General features: G+C 39.2%; 1 long non-coding RNA gene across 3 annotated transcripts; it reads right to left on the bottom strand.

Annotated features, from left to right (window-relative positions):
* Positions 1-630: 630 nt before the first annotated feature.
* On the bottom strand, positions 631-5,016 carry LOC147798488 (uncharacterized). 3 transcript variants are annotated; one of them, XR_015425971.1, is made up of 6 exons: positions 4,336-4,487; positions 3,992-4,084; positions 2,875-3,006; positions 2,295-2,534; positions 1,753-1,866; positions 631-758 (listed from the first exon to the last, which is right to left on the bottom strand). It is a non-coding gene; the product is annotated as an uncharacterized LOC147798488 (long non-coding RNA). The 3 variants fall into 3 exon arrangements; XR_015425972.1 differs by having other exon boundaries at positions 1,753-2,534; positions 2,918-3,006; positions 4,336-5,016; XR_015425970.1 differs by having other exon boundaries at positions 1,753-2,534; positions 4,336-5,014.
* Positions 5,017-11,010: the final 5,994 nt, after the last annotated feature.

Below are 11,010 nucleotides of genomic sequence, written 5' to 3'. Positions count from 1 at the left end.
CTAAAAACAGGGCTTGTGGTAACATCATGTGGATAGATCTCCCTTGGAATAGGTATGGTTCTGATAAGAACTGTAGAGTGTGTGCTTGACGTTTCATCCAGCATGCTCTCGTCATCCTCCAGAGTGGAGCCTAATAAGCCATGCTCCAGATTTTACAAAACAATTGTACATGTATACAAAATTATGTACAAATATTGTTTCAAAATCTGGAACATGCCTTTCATTGCTAGGCTCAAATCAGAACATGATATAAAGTGCTTACCGAGTGAGTTGTGTTGCCAGTAATGCCAGTTGCCAGTCACCTTTTACCTGCCATCCAAAATTTATCAATGGTATTAAATTATGGCTCCCCATACACAGGTATGTCACCCAGGTTTACGTAAAAATTAAATTAATCCATAGAGAAGGACCTCCGTCCCTGTCAACTTTTGGAAAAGTGAAGAGACCTGTAACAAAATGACGTCATGCCTAGTTTCCTAAAGCAGTGAGGTGGGAACAATAACTGTCCAATTAAAAAATAATAGCTTGACATCATTATGTTTTGGGTCCATATATGAAATATATATGAGTCCACAGGGGACTGAATCAGTGAATTATACCTTTGGAATAACCAACAACATTGGACTCACGTACCTTTTACCCGGCAGGCAGCAGCAAGAGATCAAAGTCCGATCACCTCAACAACAAGCACAGGAACCCCATCATCAAGAGGTTGGATGTACCATGAACAGCGGCTCACTCAGCAGCTTGTGCTCTGGCTGAGATGGACACACACAACAGTCATTAAAAACATGCAAAAGGAAGAAATGACAATACAACATGAGTGCATTAGCTTGGATTAACTGATTCTCAGAGGGCAGTGGAGAATGAGAAACATGGAGAAAAGTAAGTTATAAGTGCTTCCCTAAATGACCTTCTTCCAGGCATGTGGAACACCAAAGAATTATTGTCAAGATGGCTTACATCATACTTCACAGCCAATGTTGAATCCTTGGCGTGTATGATAGAAGCCAGCCTGTGTTAAGGATATCATGAAAGAAACTCTGGACACACACATTATTTATTCTGCATGCTGCCGCCATAGGCATGGAGAGCCTCAATCTGGCAGATTGTACAATCATGTCACAATCAGCTTCTGAAACATTGTCCAATCGTATGGTATAAGATCCGACACAGCATGCACAGAATGACCAAGCAACATACATGGAAATCACTGAACCGATTTTGTAAAGATCAAGATCGAGATTCTGCATGCATGGGGCAGCAGTGTGCAAAGAAAGAATTGTACCAACTGAAGCCAATGTTGGCTAGTATGCAATATTGCAACAAATTGATGCATGTATTTGACACAGAAGGATGGCTTCAGTGAGTAAAACGTTGGCTGATAAAACAAAATAAGAATCCAGATTTCTTACATGACCCCTATGGAATGTGTACACTCATCCTTGTATGTAATTTGGATCCCCGATTAGGACATTTCATTTCAGTACACTCCTCATTCACTGCAAGCAGCCCATAGATGCAGCTTCTGTCTTTTTTCTGTTCACTTTGGCACAAATTGTACGACCACACCAAATAATTCCCTCCATTTCTTTGTAGTTTAATTCAACCCAACCTTAAAGGTCGGAGATTCTCATTAGTTGAAAACTTAAAAGACAAAACCCAAGGTCAAGATTTACAGAACAACCAGGCATCTCACCATTACCATTACCATGGACTAATATCAGAATGTGATGTAGACTGTTTCCATACCTGTTGAGTAGTGTCACCAGTGATAAGATATCTCTGATTTGTTACACTCCAGAGAACGGCCTCCAGGGACTAGCTTGTTCTTGTCTCTCTGTCAAACTACTGAAACTAGGGAAACTAAATAAACCATGTTTTAATTCCAAGCTGTATTACTACACACTCATGAAGGCCACCATTTCAAAATGTAGATTGCACTTTACTACCAATTGAAACATCATTGAAAGAAGCGTGAAATCGACAAAGATCAGGGCCAAATAATATACGAGCCCACATCACTGGAGTTTCTTTTTAAAAAATCTCATCTTCTTAGTTATTATTTTTCCAATTCTTTTTAATTGTTACTTGATTAGCTAAGTACATTTTATTCTTCAAAACACCTTAAATACACTTCCCAAAAAGTCCTTTTCCTCAAACTTGTCAGCAGTGATTTAACAAATTACATCGATCTACTTTCTGCAGTTCTTAAGATCTGTTTTCAACCATCTACAGATGCAAGAACGGAAAACAAAAATTGTTGATGTAGGGTTATATTTAAACAATCTTACCTAATTTTTCAGCCAAACGATCTCTTCGATCTGCCTTGAGTAGAAGCACAACTTAATTGGTTGAAAAGCACCATGTTGGTTGGGAGTATTCATTTTGTTGGTAGCAATGGGGCTGCACCTCTTGCATGTCCTAGTCGTTCATGAACCAGTGATGCACAGTAAGTACCAAAGGAGCCTTTGAGGCCAAGAAAATAGTGTTCTCTCTCGGTCCAACTTAAGGCTAATACAGGAGATCACAGTCTGTGCAGAAAAATTCCCAAATTATAAACAGTATTAACCGTAGCCTCCAAGGGTTTATGTGAAATCATATTGAAATCAGAGGATTTGGGGGACCATTTGAGCTATGTTATGGCTCCCTATATATATGTAACCCAGTATTTGGGCAAAATAAATTTATCCAGCAAGGATGACCCCTAAATACAATGTAGACATAATGACGTCACACTTGGTTTACACACGATACAGTGAGGTGGGGTAGGTCTTAATGTACTAGGTCTACAGGACATGAGGGAATGAGTTCACAGAAGACTCAATCAGTGAATCCTACCTTTGGGATGACCAATAACAAAGAATCACTTACATTTTACTTAGAAAGCTACAGCAAGAGATCACAGTACAATCACCTCTACAACATTGGCCATCATCAAGATGGCCATTGGCCAAGAAGCTGGTCATCCTGAAAGCAATGGCTTATCAGTGTCTTGTGCTTTGGCTGAAATGAATGCACATAACAGTCATTAAACATGCAAAATGAAAAAAAAAAGGCAAGACAATATGAGTGGAAGAGCCTGTTTGCCGATTCTCAGAGGGCTTTGAAGGATCGTAAAGATCGAGAGAGCTGATTGAGAATTTGTAATTCACGTATGTGCACCCAGCACTGCAGGTGTACCAATTTAGTTAATACATGGCATTGTATGGGGTGGCACATGACAGGAGTAGCCACAATCCGGTCCTGCCTCCCAAAATATGGCTTCAAATTTTGATGAAAAGAGGCAGCGGTGGAGAGCTGTAGCCAGTGTTCGATACTTGTGCATGCCGTAGTCTCACATGGAGACGCTGCACCATGTGTTGCCAACATAGAGTATAACATAAACTGCCCAAAATATATAATAATATATACCCCACATATATATTTGCAATGGATGTTTGTAATGACACACATGATAAAATCAAAAGTGCAAATGTTATTTAAAAGATATATTGAGCGATTTCATACAACAGTGTCTTTAGAAGTGAGTATCATTCCGACATAAATAAACTAACTTCTACGCTATGTGAATATCAATTGGACTTTCGGTTAAGCAGTGTATTGTTGTGACAAAATAAAATCATGGTGAACCTGATTTTCAAGTTCTTGAATCTGGCTTTAATAACTTTTGCAAGCTAATGACCATCAGGATGCCCTTAATCAATGCTGGCTTCATATTTATGTGTTTCACATTCTTGTGAAAACCCCTATTGCAAAAATATCATGATTTGTTTTGCACAAATATTGGGAATAAACAAATTTTTACTGCTCGAAAAAGACTACTGCACATTTGACTACATAAGATCATTCACTCACAAAACAATCCAGCAAATGTCTCGTTTCCATCACAAAAACTGGCATTCCATTCTACGACCCTGAACAATAAGTAAAACTAAGTTGAGGAAGGAAACATACATAGTAAGTGCTGCCACGTGAGCTGTTTCCATACCTGCTGAGTACAATAAAGTGTCAGGATATATGTCAGATGTGCGACAATCCAGAAAACGGTCTCACAGGAGTGTTCCTCGTCTCTCCATTACTGCTACAAGTTAAGAAACCAAAGGAACCCCGTTAAAATCCCAGCCTGCATGCCCGACAGTCACTGTGGGGTCGCAATGTTTAAATACAGGGTGCACTAGTTACCACAGCAAAAGCAGTGTAAAATCAACAAAGCCAAGCCCAAACTTGTGGGGTTTGTTAAACGGAAATCTCATTATCGTCTTTGCCGTCATTTCCCCATTTATTTTCAATTGTTGGATGTTAAGCCAGTGATATTTCTCACTTTAAACTCACCTCCTGTGAAGTCACATTTGAACAAACCCGCCAACGTAGCCACACATGCGTTCTCGTGCGTAGGCATTGTAATGCTAATGCCCGCGCCACAGTGGAAAACTGGTCTTCGATCAACTTGCGCACATATTGAGCAGGGTACTAAACAGGGGATCAAACAGCGCTGGTGATTGGCGTGCTTGAAATAGGCCCTGCACCACAAAGATCTGAAGATAATGGAAGTATTAATTTTTTTTCGTAAAGTATATCAAAAGAATGACCACTATTTGAAAGAGAGAAAGAAAAAAAACATCCCCCAAAACTGTATGCAAGTCAATTTGCATCAAACAAAAAATCATATATTTTCTACCAAAAAGCCTGGACGAACGCTACCGTCTGAGGCTTGGGCTTCCAGAGCTACGGCTAGGTCTATTGTCTACGCGTCTCCACGCATTTCCAATGGAGCAAAGACCTAGACCTACCTCTAGACAAGAGATTAGGATGCAGCCGTAGTTTGCATCATGACCGCAACACACACCATGACGTCAAAATACAGTCAGTCGTAGAAGAGATGCTATACGAGACGTTATCTACCAAAAATCACCAAAGTTACGTCCCAAATTCTGGAAATTCTAGCTAAATATGCTTTTTTAGGTTTCAATATAATGCCTCCTGAAGCGAAACCGATTCTGGAATTTGATGCATTTTGTTTATGGTCAGCTTTTTTGACACGGACTGCATGCATATGAGCAAACGATGGGCAATGTAGAGTGGTACTTATTATTATATTACCTCGAGGGAACGAGATGATTTTGAGGGAACGAAATAATAATTCGAGGGAACGGAATTAAAAAAATCTTCATTGTGCCTGTCCCGTTAGGGGCTCCTTAGGTACTCGTAGAGAGGGACATCGAATGCAACTGTGCGTTTTTGCAAGTTGGGTCACACTCACTGTCCGACAGTAAATCCCCCCCCCATTACAAAATACATGTACATACGATGTAGGGCGGAAATAATGCCGCCCGGCGCTCCGAAGGAACGGGTTAGCCTTTCGAGGGTTTTGTGTTGGGGGCGGGGTCGGATCAGGTCGACATTCAAGACAATGACCAGAAGCGGTTTTCTTTTGAATATGGGTTTGATATGATATATTTTTAATCACTCCTTTTTCCGAAATTATTAAGCATACTTTTGCCCTATGCGGAATAACAGTTGAATCGCTGGACTGGTGGGCAACTTAAAGAGCATAACACTGCATGGGTAAATAAGTGGTAAAACAAAACCACTTTCTAAAACCATTGGGTAAAAAGAGGCAAGTCCACCTATAACAGAGCCTGAAAGTTGACCCCTGATGGTGCGCTTCCGGAACACTTGAATAGGAGAAATAACGAGCAAAGATGTTATAACTAGCTGTTTCGGCAACTCCCGAAACATGTATTGCTTTTCTGTTTTTTGGTTTTTTTTTGCTGTTTGGCAACAGCCAGAACAGCTCTTGCTTTTCTGATTAGCTGTTTTAGCATACCTGCCGAAGCAGGTATTGCTTTTCTGATTTTTATAAAACTGTTCCAGCTGTTGCAGGAACAGCTTTTGCTTTTCTGAATATTAGCAGTTTCGTCAACTCTACCGAAACAGTATTGTTTTTCTCATTATTTTTAGTTGTTTCAGCAACTTTGCCGAAACAAGTATTGTTTTTCTGATTGTTTTTAGTTGTTTCAGCAACTTTGCCGAAACAGGTATTGTTTTTATGATTATTAGCTGTTTCGGCACCAGACCTTTGGACCATCATTCAAGGACGGTCCTAGAAGAAATTCACAGTGATAACTTATGTAGTTTATTTATTATTGATTTTTTTAAGAATTAATTTTTCCCCATAGACTTTGTACACAGATTGCACACAGTTTTCGGACTGTCCTATATTAGGCTATGAGTGCGCTATTGCAAAATTACGGTTGCGATGCCTGGGCTTTCAATTTTCAACAAACTGTCCTATATTGAAGCATGGATGGCACAACGTAGGGTTTGTACACACATTGTCCAGCGTTATGTGTGAGCAGTCCTCAACTTCGACCGAGAATTACTACCGAAAAAGAAATCAGACTAAATTTTCCCTTCCGTTCGATCGCAAATATACCCAAGTGTGCAAACGTTTTTCTACTTAATACAAGTGAACAAATAGTCTGTAACTTTGGCGCAAGATTACTATCAGAACGAAAGAGAAATCGGGTGCTTTACGCTCTGTTATTTTATTTGAAATATGCCTAAGAGTCGGAATATGAAGTAATATTTCATTTAAAGTGTTCAGTGTAAGTGCAAATCACGTGACATGGACTTAAAGGAGCAGTGTTTCCGCAAATGAGTTTTTTGCCCCAGACTTTGTACACGTTTTCAAGGTTCAATTTTAAAACTTTTCCGATGTTTGATGGTTATCAAAGTGACAGCCAACAAAGACCGTCATACAAAATTATTGTAAGTAAAGGACGTCATGATGATGCTATCTTGTCATTTATTCGTGATTTTTCAATATTTATTTTAGCCCATTGACTTTGTACACGTTTTCAAGCAAGCATTTGGGTAAGTTTGAGAGCTTTGATCAACTTCAAAGTTCAAGCCAACACAGACCTTGATGCCAGAATACGTCCAAATTTATGACGTCGTGATGACGTCATCATGTGATTTATTATTGATTTTTGAATATTTAGTTCAGCCCATTGACTTAGTACACGTTTTTGAGCCACTATTTTCGTACCTTAGTAATCGTTGATCATCGTCGAACTTACACCAGGCACTAACTATACAACGAAGATAATTCTAAAATATTTATGTCAAGATGACGTCATCACGTGATTTGTTATTAAATTGTGAATACTTAAATATTCCATTAAATGTATAAAATCTCGTATAAAATCAACCGTGGCCTCCCGTAACATTCTGTTTGCAGCAAGTGCCAGGATAAAATGTGGTCTTGATTTCGTCTCGTGTAGGTCAAATGACATAACCATTCCTTCCGGTTTAAACCGGAGGTAGGCTTATTGTTTGAAAGTGGTAAAAACCGTAAGGTTTTTTTCAACATAATGCGTCTGTCGGTGTTAGTACTGGGTTTGAAACCTTGTTTATATCTTGGAGAGGAAGTGCTTTGAATAAATATTGAGCTCATTTCGCGATAACGCCATAAATAATTGCTTTTTTTTCGTAACAGACATTATCGGCGTTATCAACATGTCAGATGTTGTGAATTCTGCCTGGATTCTACTTTTGCATTGATTAAAAAGGCGCGTGACACCCGATGATCTGCGTGGGGACGTATTAAGTCCTGAACCCCAAACAGGACGGGTGATGAAGTCAATGACAACATCAGACCCTTAACTTGCAGATTCAGCGCGGCGACAGTTGCCAAAGAATGGCAGAGTAGTTTTAAAGTGTATATCATACAGTTCAACTTCTAGTCACAGTTATCAAAAGTGAAATTTATTTTTGCGCCAAAATGCTCTGGATAGTGCAACAGATGTCATCTCTAGTGGTCCTGCAGTCTTTGTTCTTATATTTTGTACACAGAAAATGCGAAACGTGCAATCGATTACTCTTATGTTAGATATTATCAAAGATATTCTGGTTTTTAGTGTGCAATGCATATTTATGATTAAGCAAATAACGCGGGGTTTGCAGACCAATGTCAGTGGAGAATACAGTCTTTATGGCCCTATATCTTCTAAAGTACATGTCCGATTGGGTTCAAATTTTGCAGATACCTTAAATAGAAGAGGAAAAGTGACCTTATGTGATGATGACGTCATGAGTGAACAAGCCACATGACATTAAATTGAACTCTTGAAGGCCCTATATTTCCTGATGTAAGAGACTAATCGGGTTCAAATCTTGCAGATATCTTGAGAAGGGGGTGCTTCAGAGGAATATTGACCTCATGTGATGATGACGTCAAGAGGAGTCACGTGACATTAAAGGAGAACTCTTCAAACCACTATACCTCGTAAAGTACATGTCCGATGCGGTTGAAACTTTGTGTGTGGCTTGAAAGGGAAGGGTTTTATACGAAGCCAGAAATCTGCAAAAATAAGAGGCAGTTGGACAAGAACTCGCACTTCCTTTTGCAGATATATCCCTAACTACTGCAAATATGGATGTGAAACTTATATAAATAGATAGGAAAACATGTGCCTTTTCAGATGACACCAAGATTGGGAGATTTATATAATTTTAAGACCTTTTATGCTCGAATATATGAAGCATTCTCTGCGCGGGGTAAGGACAAGTATAGAGCAGACGAAGCCGGAATTCCGCAAAAATAGGAGGTAGTTGGAAAAGAATTTGCACTTCCTTTGGAAAATATTTCACTAACTACTGCGAATATGAATATGAATCTTATATGAATAGATAGGGGAATATGCACCCTTTCCGAAGACACCATGATTACCAGATTTAGATAATTTTAAGACCCCTGCTCGAATATATAAAGCATTCTCTGCGCGGGTTAAGAACTGGTATAGCGCAGACGAAGCCAGAATTTCCAAGCAGTTGGAAAAGAATTTGCACTTCCTTTGGCAGTTATTTCCCTTATTACTGAAAATGGAAATGAAACTTATATGAATGGATAGAGGAACGTGTGGCCTTTCAGATGACACCAAGATTGCCAGATTTAAATAATTCTTAGACCTTTTATGCTCGAACACACGAAACATTCACTGTGCCAGTACAGGACCCGGTATAGCGCAAAGTCAGATATACTCAAAAAATATCAAGCAGTCAAACAAGAACTGGCGCTTCCTTTACAGATGACACCAAAGTTTGCAAGATTTAGATAATTCTCAGACCTTTTATGCTCGATTATATGAAGCATTCTCTGCGCAGGATAAGGACAAGTATAGCGCAGACGAAGCCAGAATTCTGCAAACAAAGGAGGCAGTTGGAAAAGAACTCGTACTTCCTTTGGCAGCTTTTTCCCTAACTACCGCAAATTTGGATATGAAACTTATATGAATGGATAGAGGAACATGTGGACTTTCAGATGACACCAAGATTGCAAGATTTAGATAATTTGCAGACTTTTTATGCTCGATTATATGAAGCATTCTCTACAGGGGATAAGGACCAGTATAGCGCAGACGAAGCCAAAATTCCGCAAAAATATCAGGCAATTAGACAAGAACTGGCATTTCCTTTGGCAGCTATTTCCCTAACTACTGCAAATATGGATATGAAACTTTCATGAATCGATAGAGAAACATGTGGCCTTTCAGATGACACCAGGATTGCAAGGTTTAGATAATTCTCAGACCTTTTATGCTCGATTATATGAAGCATTCTCTGCAGGGGATAAGGACCAGGATAGCACAGACGAAGCCAGAATTGTGCAAAAATATCAGGCAGTTCGACACAAACTTGCTGGTCCTTTGGCAGATATTTCCCTAACTACTGCAAATATGGATATGAAACTTATATGAATGGATAGAGGAACATGTGTCCTTTCCGATGACACCAAGTTTGCAAGATTGAAATAATTCTCAGACCTTTTATGCTCGATTATATGAAGCATTCTCTGCGCGGGATGAGGACCAGTATAGCGCAGACGAAGCCAGAATTCCGGAAAAATATCAGGCAGTTGGACACAAACTTGCATTTCCTTTGGCAGATATTTACCTAACTACTGCAAATATGGATATGTAACTTATACAAACAGATAGGGAAACATGTGGCCTTTTAGATGACACCAAGATTGCAAGATTTAGATAATTCTCAGACCTTTTATGCTCGATTATATGAAGCATTCTCTACAGAGGATAAGGACCAGGATAGCGCAGACGAAGGAAGATTTCCGGAAAAATATCAAACAGTCAGACAAGAACTGGCATTTCCTTTGGCAGATATTTCCCTACTACTGCAAATATGGATATGAAACTTATATGAATGGATAGAGGAACATGTGGCCTATCAGAGGACACGAAGATTGGAAGATTTACAAAATTCTCAGACCTTTTATGCCTGATTATATGAAGCATTCTATGATTGGGAAGAGGATTAGTATTGCACAGACAAATCCAGAATTCCACAAAAATATCAAACAGTCAGACAAGAACTGGCACTTCCTTTGGCAGATATTTCCCTAACTACTGAAAAAATGGATATGAAACTTATATGAATGGATAGAGGAACATGTGTCCTTTCCGATGACACCAAGTTTGCAAGATTGAAATAATTCTCAGACCTTTTATGCTCGATTATATGAAGCATTCTATGCGCGTATAAGGACCAGTATAGCGCAGACGAAGCCAGAATTCTGCAAAAATATCAGGCAGTTGGTCACAAACTTCCACTTAATTTGCCAGCTCTTTCCCTAACTACTGCAAATATGGATATGACACTTATATGAATGGATAGGGGAACATGTGGCCTTTCAGATGACACCAAGGTTGCAAGATTTAGATAATTCTCAGACCTTTTATGCTCGATTATATGAAGCATTCTCTACAGAGGATAAGGACCAGGATAGCGCAGACGAAGGAAGATTTCCGGAAAAATATCAAACAGTCGGACAAGAACTGGCATTTCCTTTGGCAGATATTTCCCTACTACTGCAAATATGGATATGAAACTTATATGAATGGATAGAGGAACATGTGGCCTATCAGATGACACCAAGATTGGAAGATTTAGAAAATTCTCAGACCTTTTATGCCTGATTATATGAAG

This window comes from Acanthaster planci, linkage group LG07, assembly GCF_054643075.1.
Source record: "Acanthaster planci isolate LZ-2023a linkage group LG07, COTS_SCS, whole genome shotgun sequence".
NCBI classification, from domain to species: Eukaryota; Metazoa; Echinodermata; class Asteroidea; order Valvatida; family Acanthasteridae; genus Acanthaster; species Acanthaster planci.
The sequence above is the reverse complement of the archived record's forward strand: the minus strand, read 5'-3'. Positions and strand labels throughout refer to the sequence as shown.